Source organism: Sceloporus undulatus, chromosome 2 (assembly GCF_019175285.1).
Source record: "Sceloporus undulatus isolate JIND9_A2432 ecotype Alabama chromosome 2, SceUnd_v1.1, whole genome shotgun sequence".
Classification (NCBI taxonomy): domain Eukaryota; kingdom Metazoa; phylum Chordata; class Lepidosauria; order Squamata; family Phrynosomatidae; genus Sceloporus; species Sceloporus undulatus.
The window spans coordinates 257,437,336-257,456,243 of NC_056523.1; positions in this window are offsets into that span (position 1 = coordinate 257,437,336).

The following is an 18,908-nucleotide window of genomic DNA, read 5'->3' on the forward strand; positions in this document are numbered from 1 at the left end:
ATGTAACTAGAAGACAAGGAGAAATGGAACTCTGGATAATATAATGACTACTACGTCAACACTACAGTGCCATCAGCCTAAAACTACAAATGAAGTGTTATCAAGAAATAAGAGACAGGATTTTTGTCACTCTTTGTAGTAGTAATTGTCATTATATACACAAAAAGGAGAAGAATCTAGAGGACTACTGATTCTGCTTCCTGATTTCAGCACTCTTGTTCTCCAAAACAACAGCAGTTTCTCTTTAAAAAAAATACATAGAAATTCAAAGAGTATCTCCTGCATATTTGTTTTGTGTTCTATAGACAAGGCAAGAGGCAGGAAGCAATATAAAAGTAAGAATGTTTATGTTTATTAATATTGTTTGTAAGTTTTTCTGTACATATCAAATGTCAATATTCTGTTCATTTTGACCAGAGAAGAGTTATGTAAGACAGCTACAAAATAAAGAGGATAATAATGATTCATTGCCCTTTCTTTTTGCAAACTGTGTTGTATAATTCTGCTGGCAATTAAAAGAAAAACCAAAGAGGAGGGAAAGGCCTATAAAAATCATTGAAGTTTCCTTGTTATGAAAGCTAAAGCTCTTTAATAAAGGCAGAACTCTCACGACTTCTCTGAAAGTTTGCCACACCTACATGTTGCAAAATATTTACCAAGCATCCAAAAATAGAAGCTGAACATAATCATAGATATTGTGGCATTTTGCAATCTGAACTAGAGGTCTAGCTTAACAAATGTGGATTTAAAAAAAGCCCTGACAGAAATCTTATTCATGGCCACAAGTTGAAAATGCTACTTTTATTATAACAAATCCCAGAATCCCTCAGCCAGGATTTTTGGAGCCATGTGTGAAAAAAGCACAATTTCCAAGTTCTGGCTCAAGCTTGCAAACATCACTAACCTGATAGATAAACCAGCTAAGCAAAAATGCTTGAATTGGAGCCAACTTGAAATCAAAGTCTTTTGGAGTCAGTAAGATGTGGCTGGCCTTGTTCCAGGTATTCAAGTGTGGGTTGGGATTTTACAGAGTGATAACATTTCTATTGTCCAATAATGACTTTGTCAGCTCTTGCTATTTTTATACTTCTGACTGGCTGTAATGAGAGCAATTCTGATCATTGTTTCTATTCATCCTGTAAAATCCCATCTAAACCAAGCCATCAACAAGCTGACGTAACGTAGTTTATATAATAATGCTGGAAATGCTTTGGTGCATGATTATTGTTGTAATTAACCACATGCCTTTTACGTACATTATGAAAGTGCTTGCCTGTCCTAGTTAACAAAACAAAGCCCAGCAAACATTGGCGCTCTGCAGCAAGTTGTCTAAAAGTTTGGAAGACAGTAATTAAACTAAAATGAAGGTTATGATTTATGCCGTTTCTGAAACCACAGCACTTACTGCCCTGCCTGACCTACTTCACATAAGTGACATTAACCTACTTTGTCACAGAAGAATACCAAATTTTCCTCTCTATCTTTGTGGAAAATGAATGCAGATAATAAAAGTTGTGATAGCTTCCTTTTGCATATAGTCCAGATCTGCCCATTCTTTCAACACTCTCGTCATAATTCTAGGAGGAGGGTTTCTATCTGTTCTGGAATGGTTGGAAGTTTCAATAGTATGGATGGAGTTCTAAATGCGTAGTAACAATGGTTGTATTCAAGTGGTATTTAAAAAGCCAACTTCACCATTAGGATGAGTGAGACAACTGCTTCAGGTGGCACTGATAAGTGGGGTGGACTGTTACCACATATGGATTTTAATACATTTTGAAGTGTGTGTGGAGTTCCTTCATGACCTCAAACTGACCTGCCAGGCTAGCAGCCATAATTCTGAAAGCAATGGTTTAGGTAGGCAGATGAGTCAGCCTCACAAGACCCCTGAAAAGCAGCACTTTGGAAATTCCCCACAGAAAGGTTTGGGAGTTTGATGAGACTTAACTTAACTCATCTACCATCCCCCCCCATCCCGATTGTTGTCAGACCACCACAAATGCAAAGCCTTTGTTTACAGTGGCCAAGCAACCAAACACCTTTTGTTCTCACCATCAAGCACCTTTTCCAGAAGCAAGATTTTGCCTTATAAAAACCCCAGACTTTTGCCTGTTCACTGGGCCAGTCTGGATTTCAGGGGGAAAGCTCTGCCCCTTTGAACCCTGACCTGGCTCCTGACTCCTGGTTCCTGGCCTAGTCATTCTGTGACTGAACCTCATGCCATCCCCATCATATGCCATTTGGACTCCTGAAGAAGCCTACTGAAGTAAGTATAGCCCTAGTACTGCCTTGAACTATTCCCTATTTCCACTCTTGATTTCCCGAGCCTTGCATGAGTTTGTGTATGTTAGTGAATTGTATGTGTTTTTCCCTTATAAATAAATTGGATATTAATTTTAGAAGTCTGTCTCAGCTCCATTTATTGGATTCCCTGGTCTCTTGGTATACATGACGGGAGGCGATTCTGCAGGACCGTCGTAGCAGGCCCCCTCTTGCAATATTGAGCTAATAATAAATCCCCCTGATCAGACCCTTGGCTACAGGACAACAAGGGCAACCTATTCGTTCCTCAGAAGCAGTGCCTCCATAGTCCTCTGGTCTTTCCCCTCTCTTGGAGGACATAACTATATGTGCTATACAATTTGTCATGTATCCTCTAAGTTGTCTTGCTTCTCTCAGATGTGCTGAAGAACCCTATCTCATTGTCAGTGCTAAAGAAAGGTTCAGATACCACTTTACTTTCTCTACATAGCATGGTTAAAGGCTCTCTTGTCCTTTTCTTCATGAGAACAAATATCTTGGGTCAGCCATAAGCGTTAATGATTTTTGAAAGGGTTATTCTAGGGGCTGTGCCTTTACTTTACTGCTGTACTCTTTGTATACTCTCTAGAGCTTGGAAATATTACCTTTTGGGGAGGACAACAACTCCCAGAGTCCTTGAGTCTCCTGGGAGAGTACATCTCCAGATTTTTCCATCGGCCATGTTAAGTGTGGGATTCTGGGAGCTGCAGTTTTAAAAAAACTAATTTTCCTAGGCTCTGGTGCTCTCTGTATACAAAAGTACATTCCAAATTTTCCCTCTAAGGTGGTCTATGAAAAATATTACTCCTCAACATTTCTCATACCCTCTCTGTGGATCCTTTTCAAGCAATATCAGTATGCAAATTGTGGCAGTCAATCATTTAACTGTTGTCCCCCAGTTCTTTCATTTCCCTTGAAAGAGGAGTTATTCAAACACATCAAATAGTTTTCAAATGAAAATAACCATAATTCAGAAGAAAATAGTAAGTTGCTCAACAGCCCTAATCTGCTACTGTGATGGTAGAATTGGGATCAAACTATAAATTATGAGGCATGTGTATTACCTGTGATTATTTTGGTTTCCCTCCCATAAGGGATTGTCTCAGCAAACAAGTTAGCATATTTAACCAATGCTTGCATTCTCGGTTTACATTCCATCAGAAAAAAAGGCACGGTAAATGTAGGTGCTGGCAATCACATTCTGTGATAAACATTTCGCCATTTAAGGAAACATGCCTACTAAGAATCTAGTATACGTATGAACTTGCAGCTCCTCATATATAAAGGAAAGAGTGTGTGAATGTACCTTCATTGACATGGATAGAGAAGCTTTTTCATCTGTACAATAGATTCCATGTACTGTACCTGCCACAGTGTCCTAGTGTGGAAAAACAACTCCATGTATGCTTGCCATTTACTTTAGAGCTGTGCTTTTGTTTCATAGATTAACCTATACATTTTCTTTCAAATCTCAGTCTCAACAAAGTATTAGTTTGGACCAGAACTTTGCTGTTTATCATTGTGTGCATTCAAGTCATTTCCGACTTATCACAATCCTAATATAACCCTGTCATGAGGTTTTTGTTGACAAGTTTCTTCAGAGGATGTTTGCCATTACCATCCCCTGAGATTGTGACTTGCCCAAGGTCCTCCAGTGGGTTTCCATGGCCAAGCCAAGATTCAAACCTTGGTCTCAAACCTAGTCCAGTGCTCAAACCACTATACCACATTGGCTCTTTAACACTTTGCTAAGGCCTAAATACCCTAAAGACACTACATCCTGTCTGATCTAGGAAGCTAAGCAGATTAGTACTTGGATGGGAGATTGCTGATGAATATCAGATGTAGTAGTAGGCTATATTTCAGAGGAAGGAAATGGCCAACCCACCTCTGAGTATTCCATGCCTGAGAAAACCTATGAAATCCCATGAAACTCTATGAAATTTATTGGGTCACCATAAGTCAAGAGGTGACTTGAAGAAACATAAACAGACTTAATGCTTTGTTTATACAGTGGAGCGTTATTATCCATGGGTTTTCCATCTGCATATTTAAGCATCCGTGGATGGCAAGCCCCATTGCCCGAATGGCGGTGTGTGCACACAGCTGTGTTAGCAGGTGTACACACACATGCCACCATTAGGAACAACAAGACTCTCATTTTTTGGTGTCTGTGGGGTGAGGGCATTCTGAAACAGATCCCCTGTGGATACCAAGGTCTGACTATATTATGTACTTTCAAGTCGACTCCAGCTTGTGTTGACCTATTATAGAGTTTTCTTGGCAATATTTATTTAGAAGAGGTTTGACATTGCCTCCTTCTGAGAGATGTGACTGCCCAGAGTCACCCAGTGGGTTTTGGTGGCTGGGTGGGAATTTGAACGCTGGTCGCAGAAGTCCTAGGGTGTGTCTACACTGACCAAAAACATCAGTCTCATTTTTCAGGTCTGCAGTGATCCCACAATGACCCCATTATTATCACACACTCACAGACATGGTGAAGTGACGTTGATATAACTGGTCACACATTTCACACCCACAAACCCATTTCTTTCCCCCTTCCTAGGATGCATCAAGCTATCAGCCAATAGCCCATATAGTTGGATCCACTCTGAATGGATGCCTCCCCCTTTGCCATCCCAGAGAGTGAGTGAGTGAATTTTAAACGTACACAGCACACAAAAACACACACATACACAACAATGAAGAAAGAAAAATAAATTTGTATTTTTATTTCTTTTATTTATGGAAATGTTCAGCCATGAAATCAGTGGTGAGGGATTAGATCAGATCACTCCCCCCCCACCTCATAGTGTCACGTTTGTTCTTCCTGGATCTTCCTCCTCTGTCTGTCTAGCATTATGTCATCTTTGTTTTTACTTTAGTGAATGGAGTGAGCACATTCCCTCTTCCCAGCTGATCCCCCCCTCCCGCCAATCATTCACGTACTTGCTCATGTGGAGATCTCATGAATTCCCTCCCCTTGATCCTCAACCCTCCATTTGCTCATTCACTCATGTGAAGATCTGCAATGTATGTATGAGGAGGGATTGTGGGGAGGGTGTGCATGAGATCTCTGCATCAGCTAGCAGGTGAATGATGGGGGGGGGGGGAAGACTGAAGGGGGGAAGAGGGAATGCACATGTTCCATTCACTGAAGTAAAAACAAAGCTGTCACAACAATGGTCAGGTGGGGGCAGGATTGGAGGAGAGGAAAGTAAAACCATTAAAAATAAACATGACACTTGGGTGAGGCTGGGGGAGGAATAGGTAGCTTGATCTAACCCCTCACCACTGAGCTCATGGCTGAACACAGACTGAAGTAGAAAAACATAGCAACACATGCCAGGCTTGGCAGACCCAATGAGTTCTGTTCCTCCCACCCCCATCCCCACACCATTGCTATAGAGCACAGCCCCTCACCACACACAAACATCTGGATTTTCTGCTCAGATGTGGTTTAAATTCTCACCCCCCCCCCCCCCCAGATTAAAGCCCCGAGGCCCTGAAAAGACCTAGATTTGGCCCCAATCATCCCATATGTCATCCGGACTGTTTGCTGTGAAAATGAGATGAGACCACTTTATTTGGCCCATGGAGATAAGCCCACTGTCCAACACTCAGATCACTTCACCATGCTCCATTCTTAAATTGGATGGAGAGCGGCAGGGCCATACAACCATCCCTTATTCTACAGCTCCATCCCACCTTTCCTTTGTTGAGTAGAAAAGTCTGCAAGGGAAATGTACATATATTTGACCAAATGCACATAGGATCCTCTCTGTTGTCTGCAACACTGCTCTATCTCCTTAACAGAAAGGCTGAGACAGAAACAAGACAAATGGGAACATTGGAGTCTGGGCTCTTCCCATCCCCACTCTTCATCCATGAGTGAAATTTATAAATACCTGAATAGGGCTAGAAATAAAAATTAAGGCAGGTTACAGACGGGCAAAAATGGGTGTGCTCATGACGTCATGAAGGTATAGCCTTTAGACGGCCCTTACCTGAATGCCGTCATGAACGCGCCGCCTGCACGCCCCAAGCGGGAAGAAGTTTTCAAATCAACGCATGGCTGAACCTTTCCTATTCAGCATTTAACTCAAAGTGTGCTTTCACTTTATGGAATGCAGAGGCCCTTTTAAGCCACGGAAAAAGAGGACAGATGCCACAGAGACGCAGGAAGGAAAACTAAGACTGATCACCATTGGGGGTGCGCTGAAGGAAGCATAAGTATCTTTAAGAATATTTCTCTATTTAAGTGAAGTGAAGAAACAGGAGGCCAGTGAAAGAGTGCAGAAAAAAGCAATGCTCTCCAAAAGCACTACTGGGAAGTTCATGCTCACAAGCTGCAAGTGGAAGTGGCATAGGTCAACATGCACTTTTGTGAGGAATTGCCACAACTTTCTCTGTGGAGATGGCACAAAACCTCTAAGGGTGTCATTTGCAGTGCAGCCAATTGTCCAGGTTCTGATAGGTCAGGTCTCCAGTGAGCAGCAAATAAATTTCTCTAGGACCCTAGTTACCATGGAGGTGAGCGATTTCAGGGCTATATGGATGTGTATCACCAAATAGTGCTTTGTTCCCCTCCATGTAATTGAAAACACATTCCATGGGGCATGGCAATAGGTGAGTGCTTACTCTGTGCACCCAAGGTATAGGTGATACTGAGCAATTGACTCACAAGGAACCAACACCACTTTCATCATCAGGAGTGTTGTGGGTCATTGCCCTGATACATGTTGCATGATGTAGGGATCTTTCTCATTTTCTTAGGCAACTGATTGAGAACAAGTGCATCTTTTATGGCAAAAAAGTTGGATCCAGGGCATACCAAAAATTGTCAAACCATTTCTCATCAGATCATACTGACATGACAAAACACCTCATCACTCCACACTGCATGGGTAAACCCATTAGCCAATCAATAATGCCTGGGATCCCAAGGAATGGCCATACCAATAACAACCCTCCTCCTGCCAAAAAAAATCCATGCCCCAACGCCTCCGCATAGCAGGCATTGCTGGAGATGTCTCCACATGACTGTTGCTTATCTGTGACAGGGGAGTGCCTGGGTGCTGATGTTGCCATGATAGTCATTTGCAATAAAGAAAACCACTTCCAGGAAAACCAATCCAGTGTGACCAGCAGTCACAGAGACAGCAAATGTATGCAAAGACAACTAGGACGATGGTGGGTGAATACATGTATGGGCTACAGTAACTGGCCAGCTAAATATGTGCATTCCCAGGTATACACACTATCCAGTGGGAGTGCAGGTGAGCTGTTACAAGAAAGGCTATTGTTTGTTTAAGTTTATTGCAAGATATACAATATGGAATATATGCAGATCAATAGAATATTTACTAGGAGAGAACGTTTGCTCTAATCACATAGTGTCAGATAAACTAGACTCACTGAATCAACTGAGAGTTATATATTGTGACTTACTATTCAATTGAAATCCTCCAACTAATAATGGTGTAGACTTGCGGTTTATCCCCAGTTCATTTCATTGTAGCTTTCAGTACCCTTCCTACTATAGAATGTAGACGACACCTTCAAACCCTCTGAAATACAATGGGCTCATGGTATCCACTGAGGTTTGGTTTCAAACACCCCACCACCCACCCCCCGACGCCAAAACTCTGTGGCTGCTTAAGTTCATATATATAAGGCATGGTAAAAACTGAGTTCCCTTATATTAACATGGCCAAATCATGGCTTCCTTTGGGAATTATTTTTTAAAAAAATATTTTCAGCTGTGGATGCTGAATCTGTGGATCTGGAGGGTTGACTCTACTGACTACAGACTGTGGAAATTGTGGTCCATAATGATGACAGGTTAATAACTTTATAGAAGTTCCTGATCTCCACCAAAGCTAAGTAAGATACATCTTAGGGTCTCTACTCTATGATAATGAGTGGCCTCTAAAACTCAAATGCACAATGGCTACAATCCTTTTTCATGCTGTGTGGAGCAAAAATCTCTGCCTACAGAATTATTGCCTGGTGCTAGGGGGCAACAGCAATGTCTCCTCCCTTGGTGTTCAAGAGTTGATATAGAGCCATCCCTCCTTGCGCATAGCAATTGCCACAGCAACCAAAAACCACGGCAAGCTGCCACAGCAAAACAAGAAGCGTCTAAAGGGCTTCTTTTTTGCGATGCCACAAACAGGAAGGGGCACCGCCATGAACACCTTCCTGCCAGCGATGTCTGGTTGCTATACAGTGTGGCATATGGCCGGCCCCCGTATGGATGGCTGTCACGTGCTAGGTTCCGAGCACTGGGTTGCTGCAATGCTCCGTAGTATTGGTCGGCGGCACGCCACCTCTGGCCTGTGTACCGGGCCCTAGATTCCTAAGAGCAACTTTATCACCCTAGGCACTGATTGAGCCTGTGTGTGTGTTCTAAGAACTACTTGACTGCCTTTGCAGACCTCTGGAACCGAAGATGCCGGCTTTCCACTCCTGGAGTTTGCCAAAAGAGCTGGATGGCTCCTGGCTGTACCTTCATAAGACATTATCACATTAGCTTTGCTGCCAGGATAGACTTGAGATGTAACTTTCTTAAGCAGATCTTACTGCATCACCCATTCCAGCACGTATACAGCCTGTAGCATCCGGGCTTCTTGGCTTGTCCAGCATCTTTTCTTTCAAGAAGGGAAGATCCCTTCTTCCAAAAGTGCGAGAGAAGCCTGGGTTGCATATGGCTGCCATACTGCCTGGTGAGTTGTGAATGTGACTAAGATTCCACCTTAAGAAAGTTTACATCCCAGGTCTACCTGGCCAAGGAAGTGCTGATGTAATCTCCATTGTCAGTCACGTAGCTGGTGTGGGTGGAGTGAAAAACAGATCTACAAAAGGCTGTAAACCTTTGCATACCTTAACAACAAGGTGCTGCACTAAGTGAGGCTGAATACTCCTTGAACAACATCTTTTTACACTGCCATAACCAGGAGTTATATTAAAGTATGGCACTAATGGATTTCCATCTGTAAACATTTTTTGTACTATAAGGGTCTTTTTAAACTTGAATATTTAGGATCTGTCAGTTTTAATCTAAGCCCACCTGGTGAACCAGTAGCCATATCTTCATGAAAACTCAAACCTCTTTGTAGCACACCCCAAGCTCAACAGAATTTAGATGTTAACATCCTTGTATCTGTTTTTCCATGACCCTTGAGAAGAGCAGAGTCAAGTATGTTGCAACTAATTTGAGAGGAGAACATGGATATCACTTCATTATTTTCTTTTGTGCAGGCGCCATCCATTCTTCTAAGCACAGTTTTATTAGTAGAAAGCAGATGGGCTTTTTTCTTTCCTTTTCTTTATTTGCAAACTCTCTTACTATTTTGTCTTACTATTTAAAGGAGTGTAAAAAAAATAGACTGAAGTTACCATACTCAACAAAAAATACATTTCAGCACCTTTCTCTCCCAAACACTGAAAACAAGCCTGTCAGCGAATTCTTTACATTAGGAGACATGTGCTTTCTTTCTTTAGATACATTCTTTAAATAAAGTGCCTTTGTAACAGAGTCCATTTAAGTGTTAAGTGTCAACAAATTGCCATCTGTCTTGTAAAAGCTCTCTGTCATCTTGATGCGTCAGCACTCTCCTTATGCTGAGGAGCAGTGATATGAATTCGGCTTCACACTCTGAAGGGCCTGAAACTGACAGCTAAACTAAGATGTAACAGACTTTCAACCACCTGTCTTGCATACACTTATGCAAACCTAGCTATGTAAATTGGACTTGTACAAAAATTTCTTAGGTACAAGTCTTCCTCCCTTTTCAGTATTTATTCAATGCTTTAATTTTAGTAGATTAATTCTCAATACTCATATAAGCACTGCTGCTATAGCACAACAAAACACAAAACTTAGTACTTCAGAACTGTATAGCGGCATGAAGCAGACAAAAATTAATGTTCCATTGTCGTCAACTCTAAAGAATTGGGGCAGAATTTTGCATGAATGATGCTACTACTGGCATGTACATATGGAAAAAGCAATTTTGGATACCAACTACATGAAGCAAACTAAGTGCCATTTGACACCACTTTAACTGCCATGGCTCCATCCTACAGAATCCTAGGATTGTGAAGCACTGCACACTTTGGGCACAAGAAGTGCTGAAGGACCTTGTAAAACTGCAGATCCCAGGATTCCATAGGATGGAGCTACAGCACTTAAATAGTGTCAAACTGCATTATTTGTCAGTGTAGGTGCATCCTCAATGCTCACCTAGTGCTGCTCCTTTCTAAGGTGAAGGATAGCTCACCTGCTGCCTGTACAAAGAGCAAAAGGAATCCATAGCTATAAGTTCGGCCAAATACAGCAGAGAGGGACTGAATATGAGTCATGACTGGGGTAACCCAACAACAGTCAATTGAGCTCCAAGGCAGCAGAAGCACCAGAGAGACAAATGGAAATTGACAGGCTAGGAACCAACACACAGGTTTCTGGGGTAGGACAGATGTGAGAAAAGCCCTGGGCTTCCAAGTACATAACCAAGAATAATGGACTTATGATGCTACAATGATAAAAAAATTATTCAGTCTTTTGCTTTGGGTTCCAAAACATCAAATCCAATGCCTACTATGATAAATGTGGCAAATTCAAATGTGTAAGAGATACCCCATGTGCTGTTTGAGATTTTAGGAACTTTCACAATACTCTGAATTCATTCTGATTCTCACATTTAAAGTTAACGCTGTTCTTGTTGATGTGATTGATGTAATAATTCATAACACAGAATTTATTCCTGCAGCTAAAGACCCTAGCCTGAATATATATGTACATCTACAGCTATTCAGTAACTTACTCCTAAACAGATTAGGGAAGTAATTTCATGTAAAGATTTAAAATATGTCCTTTATGGTGAAGGTATCATATGCACTGGGTCTTATATCCATTCAACATTATCTGCTAATGAGTATTTCATCTGTTGACATCAGCACAACCCTTAGGCTGCTGGAACTGATGTACCACAAATTTATATGCTGAAAATTGGAAAGGTTATTGTTCACTGCTACAATTGGCAATGCTCTAAAATCACACAAAGAGAATGGTTTATCGTCCTTGGAAACTAATTATCTCAGCTTTTATAGTGATCAGTTCTAGCCTGTGCTCCCTTTACTGTCCAGGGGAGAGGCCTTTTGGTGCAGACCTCTTAAATGAAAACACAGAGCTATGTTATAGTTGGGTTTAACTAAGATGCCTAGTCTGCTAGCTGTTTGGATACATTGCTTTCTAAAGCAGCAAAGAAATGATGGAACTTTTCTCCGAGTCATGACATCCAACTGTCCCCTTTTGGCAGAGACAGTTCTGATTAATCCTCTACTGTTCCCTTTTCAGTTGCTGAAAACAGTTCCAGTTTCTCTCTGCTCATCTCACTTCCTTCTTTGTCCTCAGCAATTACATTAATTTCTGCAAAACTGAATTCAACAGGGAATAGTGCTTGTACTTAGATAACTCTGGATTGTGTGTGAAAGAAACCGAGGGGGCATCCCTGTAGTGTTCAGATAAAAGAAAACAGCTGCAGTCTTTCCTAGAGTGTGTTTTTCCTCATTACATACCTTTTGCCATCTTGACCACACTTCTGATGTTGCTTGGCCACATCTGTTCAGTTATCATCTGTGAACATGTTGGAGAGTAAATTTTAAAAATAGTGTCAGTGTGGTATAGGGGTATGAGTGTTGGACATAACTCTGTTGACCAGGGTTTGATTTCCAGCCCAGCCATGAATCCTACTGGTATACCTTGGGAAGTCACATGCTCTCAGCCTCAGGAGAGGGCAATAGCAAACCTCCTCGAACAAATCTTGTCAATAAAATCCATGATAGGTTTGCTAGGGTTTCCATAAGATGGACAATGACTTGAAACACACATACACACACACACACACACAAAACAAAAAAGGAACAATGCTATGAACACTAATGTGAACAAAGCTTACAATACAGTCACCCTTCATATCCAGAGATTCTGCATCTACGGATTCAACCATCTACAGATTGAAAATATTCCAAAGATATCTAAAAAGAATACAAATTGCAAAATGCAACTTTTATTATTCTTTCAATTTTGTATAAGGACATCATTTAACTACCCCATTGTATATATGGACTTGAGCATCCACCAGTTGTTATCCATGGGGGAATGGGAAAGTCCTGGAACCAAACCCCAGCAAATACCAAGGGCCCACTGTTATTTGATTCTTGATCCTTTGCATGTTTTCCAATTGCCAGTCTCAATTTGAGTAGAACACTTACATGAGGTGATATATATTTACGTATTACTACATCATTCCGCCAATTTCAATAGGTCTATTCTAGCTGGCAGTAGCAAACTGGTTTAGGGCTTATTCAACTAGTATTTGTGCCTGTACTAAACGTAAAGAGGAGAAACTGTGCCTATCTGGAATCACATGTGGGGAAGGTGGAAACTAATTTATTGAATCTATGTGCCAAATGGTCTTGTAGCACTTTAATATTGAGGAAAGAAGTTGGTAATATTGGTTTCTACATTTAAGTTTACAAAAGCTTATGCTAAACACCTTTTCCTCTCACTGCGCCCCAAAGGCCCTTGCATACTGATCAAGATCCCTTTGCACTCTGAACCATATAATATGGCTCATGTGGGATATAGACCGTCCCTTTGGGGTGGCCTGCACCCGCCTTTTCCCCGCCGGATGGGCCTGAGCAGCCACGCAGCAGACCCGGAGGCCCAGATCCGCCGCTTTTCCAGGCCTCGGGAAGCAGCAAAAATGCCGCTTCCCCCTGGCCTGGAAAGGGGTGTCCTTGGGACTTCATGCCCCAGGCACCCCAGGGAGCTGCTGCCAGGGAGAAAGGGGCTGCTCAGTCCCTTTCCCCCCGGCTTCGTTCCCACAGCTGTTTGGTGGCTGCAGGGACGAGGCGCTCTCACCCGAAAAAGAGCTCTGTTTTGGAGCTCCTTCCGGCACACAAATAGGGTGCCCTATGCACCCTGTAGCGGCACAAACACATCACGGCCAGCTGCACTGTTTGGAATCAGCACAGCTGCCACGTCAAAATGGTGGCGCCCATCTGTACAGGGCGCCACCCATTTTGATGTACGGATACGTGCTAGGGTTAGGGAGCGTCTGTAAAGGATGCTCCGAGGCAACCCTAGCATGTTACTCGGTACTGTGCTAAAGGCCCATCTGGAGAGGGCCTTTGTCTTTGAATTCTACCATTAGTGAATCTACAATTTTTGATGTGGATGAAAAAAAGAGACAGGGAGCTGTGGATTAGAGAAGATCCCTTGTGCTTAGCATAACCCAACATTGTAACAATGACTGACCTTTGGCATTCCTTTCACAACTGCTAGATATGCAGGATTACCACTGGGAAGAAGACCCTTAGTCATTGTGCCTTTTAACTGGCAATGTTAATTGGAAATTTCATGACGAATCTTATGGTAGAAACAGCCATATCATCCTGAATGAGACACCAGGCTGAAAATCAGTTAGGAATGTAATAAAAAAATATAAATGTTCTCAGCTCTGCTTTTGTTACATGCCCAGTTGGGACTGACCAGAAGGCAGCAATTTCCCCCCAATTTGTCCCAAGTCATGCCCAATTTTCCCCTTCAACAGATGCACCTTGGGACGCTTATACACAATTTATTTTTCCTCTGTATTTTTCTGTTTGTTTTTCCCCCTAGAAATGAATTTCTGCAAACTCATACAGTTCCCAGAGACTAAGATTATGGTCTCCTAACTCTTAGTGTATTGTTATGGGAACCGCAAGCAAACTACATTGCAATCTGTTGTTACAAAAGCATTCCCTGTCAACATAGTCTGTATTATTTCATAATAAGGAGAGTGATCTTACAGAATGAATTTGCCCTGAAAGGAAGGTTTCTTTTAAATGCAGCCAAGTATTATAGGTGTCAATAAACTGAAAATAATCAAGTTTATGGTGTTCTTAAAAAAAAAAAACCTATGTAACTATTGAGTTTTTGTGTTGGTTTTACAATGCAGGTAACTGAAACACTCCATGATTGGATAACTTAAATCCAGTACTATGGTTTCTTCAAATTTACAATTATAGCACTTGGTAGCACCTTAACATCTGGGTTCAGTTCTATGAAACCATGTGATTTGTAGTTTAGTGCGGCTAAAGCTTTCTAGCAAAGAATTCTAAAAACACCTCACAGAACTGCATATCACAGGATTCTTTAGGATGCAACTATCACAGTTAAATGATATCATGATAAACCATCACAGTTAAAGTACTACCAAACTCATTGACCAGTCCATCTAGTTCACATACAATGAGAAAGTTGCAGGGTATATACATATTTATTTAACCACAACTTGCTGCATTTGTATACAGCGTTCTGCCAAAACACACATCTGGGGAACCATGATTTTGTCAGGTATTAAAACCTGTGCTGTAGAATCAAATGCCAATCTGACCTGAAGAAAATATATTCTTCACCCTGACAATGGTGATCCATCAACTCGAACACCAAACAAAGCAAATCTTGGAAAGCAGCACAGGGAAAAAACTAATTAGCCTTCTTTCTACCCTACCATCACATATTAATAGTTTACTACGTGTGTAGCAATTCATGGTGCTCCAGAAGTCAGGTATAACTTTCTTGACCACTGTGAACCACAGGGGGGAAATCATACATTTCTTTCCATACATTTATCTGGCTCTTTCCCCACTGTATTTTACTACAGTGATATGATGATCCAGTCCTAATTCTCTTAGTCCTAACCATTTAAATCAGTGAATTTGCATAAGTGGTGATTTACTAAATTCCATTGCTTCAGTGGTCTACTCCAGTTGAGATTAACAATGGATTTAGGCCCTAGATTCTAAATTCAATCTGGTTTCCCCTTTCTTCCTTTCTCTTCTTCCTACTTCTGAGTTATCTTTTTACTTGATGAAGAGATCTCAAAAGCTTGCATACAATATTGTGTTTGTTGTTGTTGGCCAAATGCAGGTCATAATTTCTCCAGCTGGTTTCTTTGAAGAGAAAATTCAGCTTGCCTACAAATATTGCCATAATCAGGGACTGGCAACTTCTCATGGACAGGCTTCATTTCCCAGTGATTTCCCCATGGCTTCACCCTCCCACACAGCAAACCAATACCTTCCTTTCATCTGCAATTTCTCAAAAATTTGGTAGGAGGTTTGCTGGCTCACCTCCTATTGCTTTTGTGAGTGAGATTGTAAAGGAAATGAAGCTATTTAGGGATAGTGGAGTTCTGGATGCTTATGCTATCGGGGGTATTTCACATGTTTTTGAATGTGGGTGGCTTTCTGCATGATTATAGGGCAAAAACTGCTTGAAATTTGCACCTTTCTAATTAAAAAATTCAAGAGCTTAGGGACTTGGGGAACTTAGATTTCACAATCCACAACAGTTTGGGTTTCAGTGCTCACATTCTAACAATGGTGCAGTGAAGAGAGACTGTTTTATATCACAGAGATAACATGCCATATTAGCATTTGTTTTAGTAACCACAAGTTGCTTTAACTGAATAGCTCACACATTATTTCATCCCCCCCTGTCACTATTGTTAAGATTGTTAAGATTTAGGGGTGGTCCTACATCCATCTATTCTCTTCACCACAGACTAGTTCTATTGCCAAATTGGATTTGTCACTTCATCTGCATGCACAAAGGCTAGTTTACAATGCCTTCGTCACCAATGATCATACATTAAAACTGGGCTTGCCACTTCATTAATAACATAAAGGATTTTGAATGCAAATTGACATTTCTCAAACCCTAGGGCATATATAAGTCTGTCCCTGACTTACCACTCCACACCAAATGCATCTGAGGAAGTAGACTTAAGTCCACAAAAGCTCATGCTGCCAACTTCTTTTTTTAGTTAGTGTAGTGTGGTAATCTCTTTCGTCTCAAAGGTGCCACAGATCTCTCTGCATCCTGTTAAGATTCCTTCACTGATGATATAGAAACCATGTTTAGAGGAGCTGAGGCCCATTTACCAAGCCCTGTGTGCGACCAGTACTGGATACAGCAGAGCTTGAATAAGCATCTTCCTAACTTGCTATACACAGGGGGGAAATCCTGTGGCCCTCCAGATGCTGTTAGACCACAGATCTTGGTAACCTTAGCCACCATAGCCAATGGCAAAGGCTTATGAGAGCGGCAGTCCAACAATATCTGGAGAGCTACATGAATGATAGTATTTTACCTAGAGATTGACTCAGTACGCTATTAGGTAAAGTGTGGTAGCTGGAGAAGCTGAGTGGTTGAAGAACGGTATTAGAAAGGAGAGTTCTATGTATGCAAAGGAGAGTTCTATGGGATGCACGCTGTACTGCACCCACAACTAACATGTTGCCTTCAGTGGCTCTGTCCCCTTGCCAATGTTGAAGAAATATTCACTGGCCAAGTCTGTTAACTTCATATGTTGAAGTGGAAAGGGCATCACGTTGTTCTTTCTGCAGCTTCGGACTGGGCTTTTCTAGAGATGGTAGAGTGAATCTAGAATTTTATGCAAACAATGTATGTGTCCCATCACTGAACAGGTCCCTTCCCTAAGGAAAACATCAAGGACAAAAACCTCCTACTCCCAGTCCCCTGTTCTTCAGACATGATTCAAGCAGTCTCAAACTGGTTACCCACAATGAGACAAGAAAGCACCACTTCTTAGAGGTCTCTAACAGAATTATGATTTGATTAGCAACATGCGCTCTGAAAATAGAGGTTAGTCTAATTTTTTATGTTGCCGAAAGGAAGACAGATTTTGGGTTTGTAGCCTGTAACTTCAGCTTTGTGGCTTGTAAATCAGCATTTCTATTTCAATCAGAAAATGTCCATTTCCCATGAAGAGGTGAACGCTCCTCCACTAAAAATATATTTTATGGATTGTGGCTTGTGGCCTGGGAGTCTAGGCTTTATTCATTCTAAAAATTCTGTATGGCTTTCTCATTGTGGTTGTCAATCGAACAAATAACAGGCAACGAGACAGATAATCCAGGATTTATGTCTGGTATTACAGAGAACAAAGCTGACATCCTCTGAATTAAAGGAGAAGTCATCTGTTGAAGAGTCATTCTGATTGTAAATAAAAATGAATAAAACAGGAGAAACAACTTCTCCCCATCACACAAACAGATAAAAGGAACAGCCTGTGAAACCAGAGCTTTTATTTTACCAGTTTACATTTTTTCCGCTATAGATTTCTCTGTACTGTTATAGAGACTGCATACAGTTATTCTGGTAAAAGAACACTCCTTGAATGATATACTGTATTGCAATCCAAAACATGTTGGCTGTGATCCAAAACATGCATAATTTTTCCAGATATCCTTTGTCAAGAGAAACTTCAGCATGCCCACAGACATTCCTCATTCAATAATGAAATAATGTTTCTGTTCCCAAATGGAAGAATGGGAACATCCAGTTGAGTGTGGGACTCTCAATACTCCTCAACAGGCAAGTATGCTCCCTTTAAACATACTCTTTTATGCAAGAGACCACTGTTTCCCTATTGGAAGGCACAGAAACGTGGTTAAAATATGTGGAAAGTAAGTAATTTGCTAACTAATGCATACTGGCAAATCAACTTAGGCGGGTTACAGACGGGCAGGGGAAGACGTCTTGGAGTGTCTTCCCCTGAATACGGAGCCTCAGACCCCCACCCCGGGGGCGTGGCTAAGGTGTATGGGCTTCCACACCGGGGGGCAGTGAAGACGCCTCACCTGGGGCCGTTTCTTACCCGCAGTTCCATACCGCCGCCTCGCAGGACGCCTGCAAAGAGAGAGGCAGCTTCCGCATGGGCGGCCGCAAACGCGGCTTTTTTTTCTTTGCCGGCTGGCGGAGCGCCGCTGCCGCAGCTGCACGTCAGCACGGGGCAGAAAGCGTATGTGCACATTTAAAGCACCCAGGCCCCTTTAAACTTTTCCCCCCACCCTACCCAAGAACAAAGGTGGCTCCTGCCAGCTGGTGATCAGCTGGTGTTGGCATCCTTGTCTGCTTGCGCGTTGCCAGTGTCACCAGCATCATGGATGCCTCCTCTCCTTGGTTCCCGCGAGCTCGCTGAATCTGCAATGCACAGCCACAGCTGTAGCCACTGCCACGCTGTCCCCTGCCATCCCCCATCACCTCCCTTGTACATATGTAATATTTAAAGTTTTGTGTTTTTTTATTGTTAGGTGAAAAAATGGCGACAGTAATGTGTGTAGGGGTTCACTTTAAATTCCAAAACTTTCCCTTATCATTTCTCCAGCCAAAAAACATGCCGCAGCAAAACTTACAAACTGTTCCACAATTCAGCAGCGCACATGCATACATGTCTGCCTCTAGGGTTAGGGGTTACGAGCATTAAAATAGAGTGAGCTGCGCCACCAGCTTCCCACAGCTTGCATGGCATCTTGACGCTGCAATTAAAGCCTGACTGCCAAACTGCGCATGTCCCGGGACCCCAACTCATTATCGACGCAGACGACAATGGAGCTTTTAAATGGGGCAACTTAAATTTGCGGCCGTGACAATTGTGGCGTCACCAATGCAGCAGCTTATATCTGGAGCTGTGCATGTACACCGCTTATCAAAAAGAAGCGGACAAAAAAGCAGCACCTTTTTAATT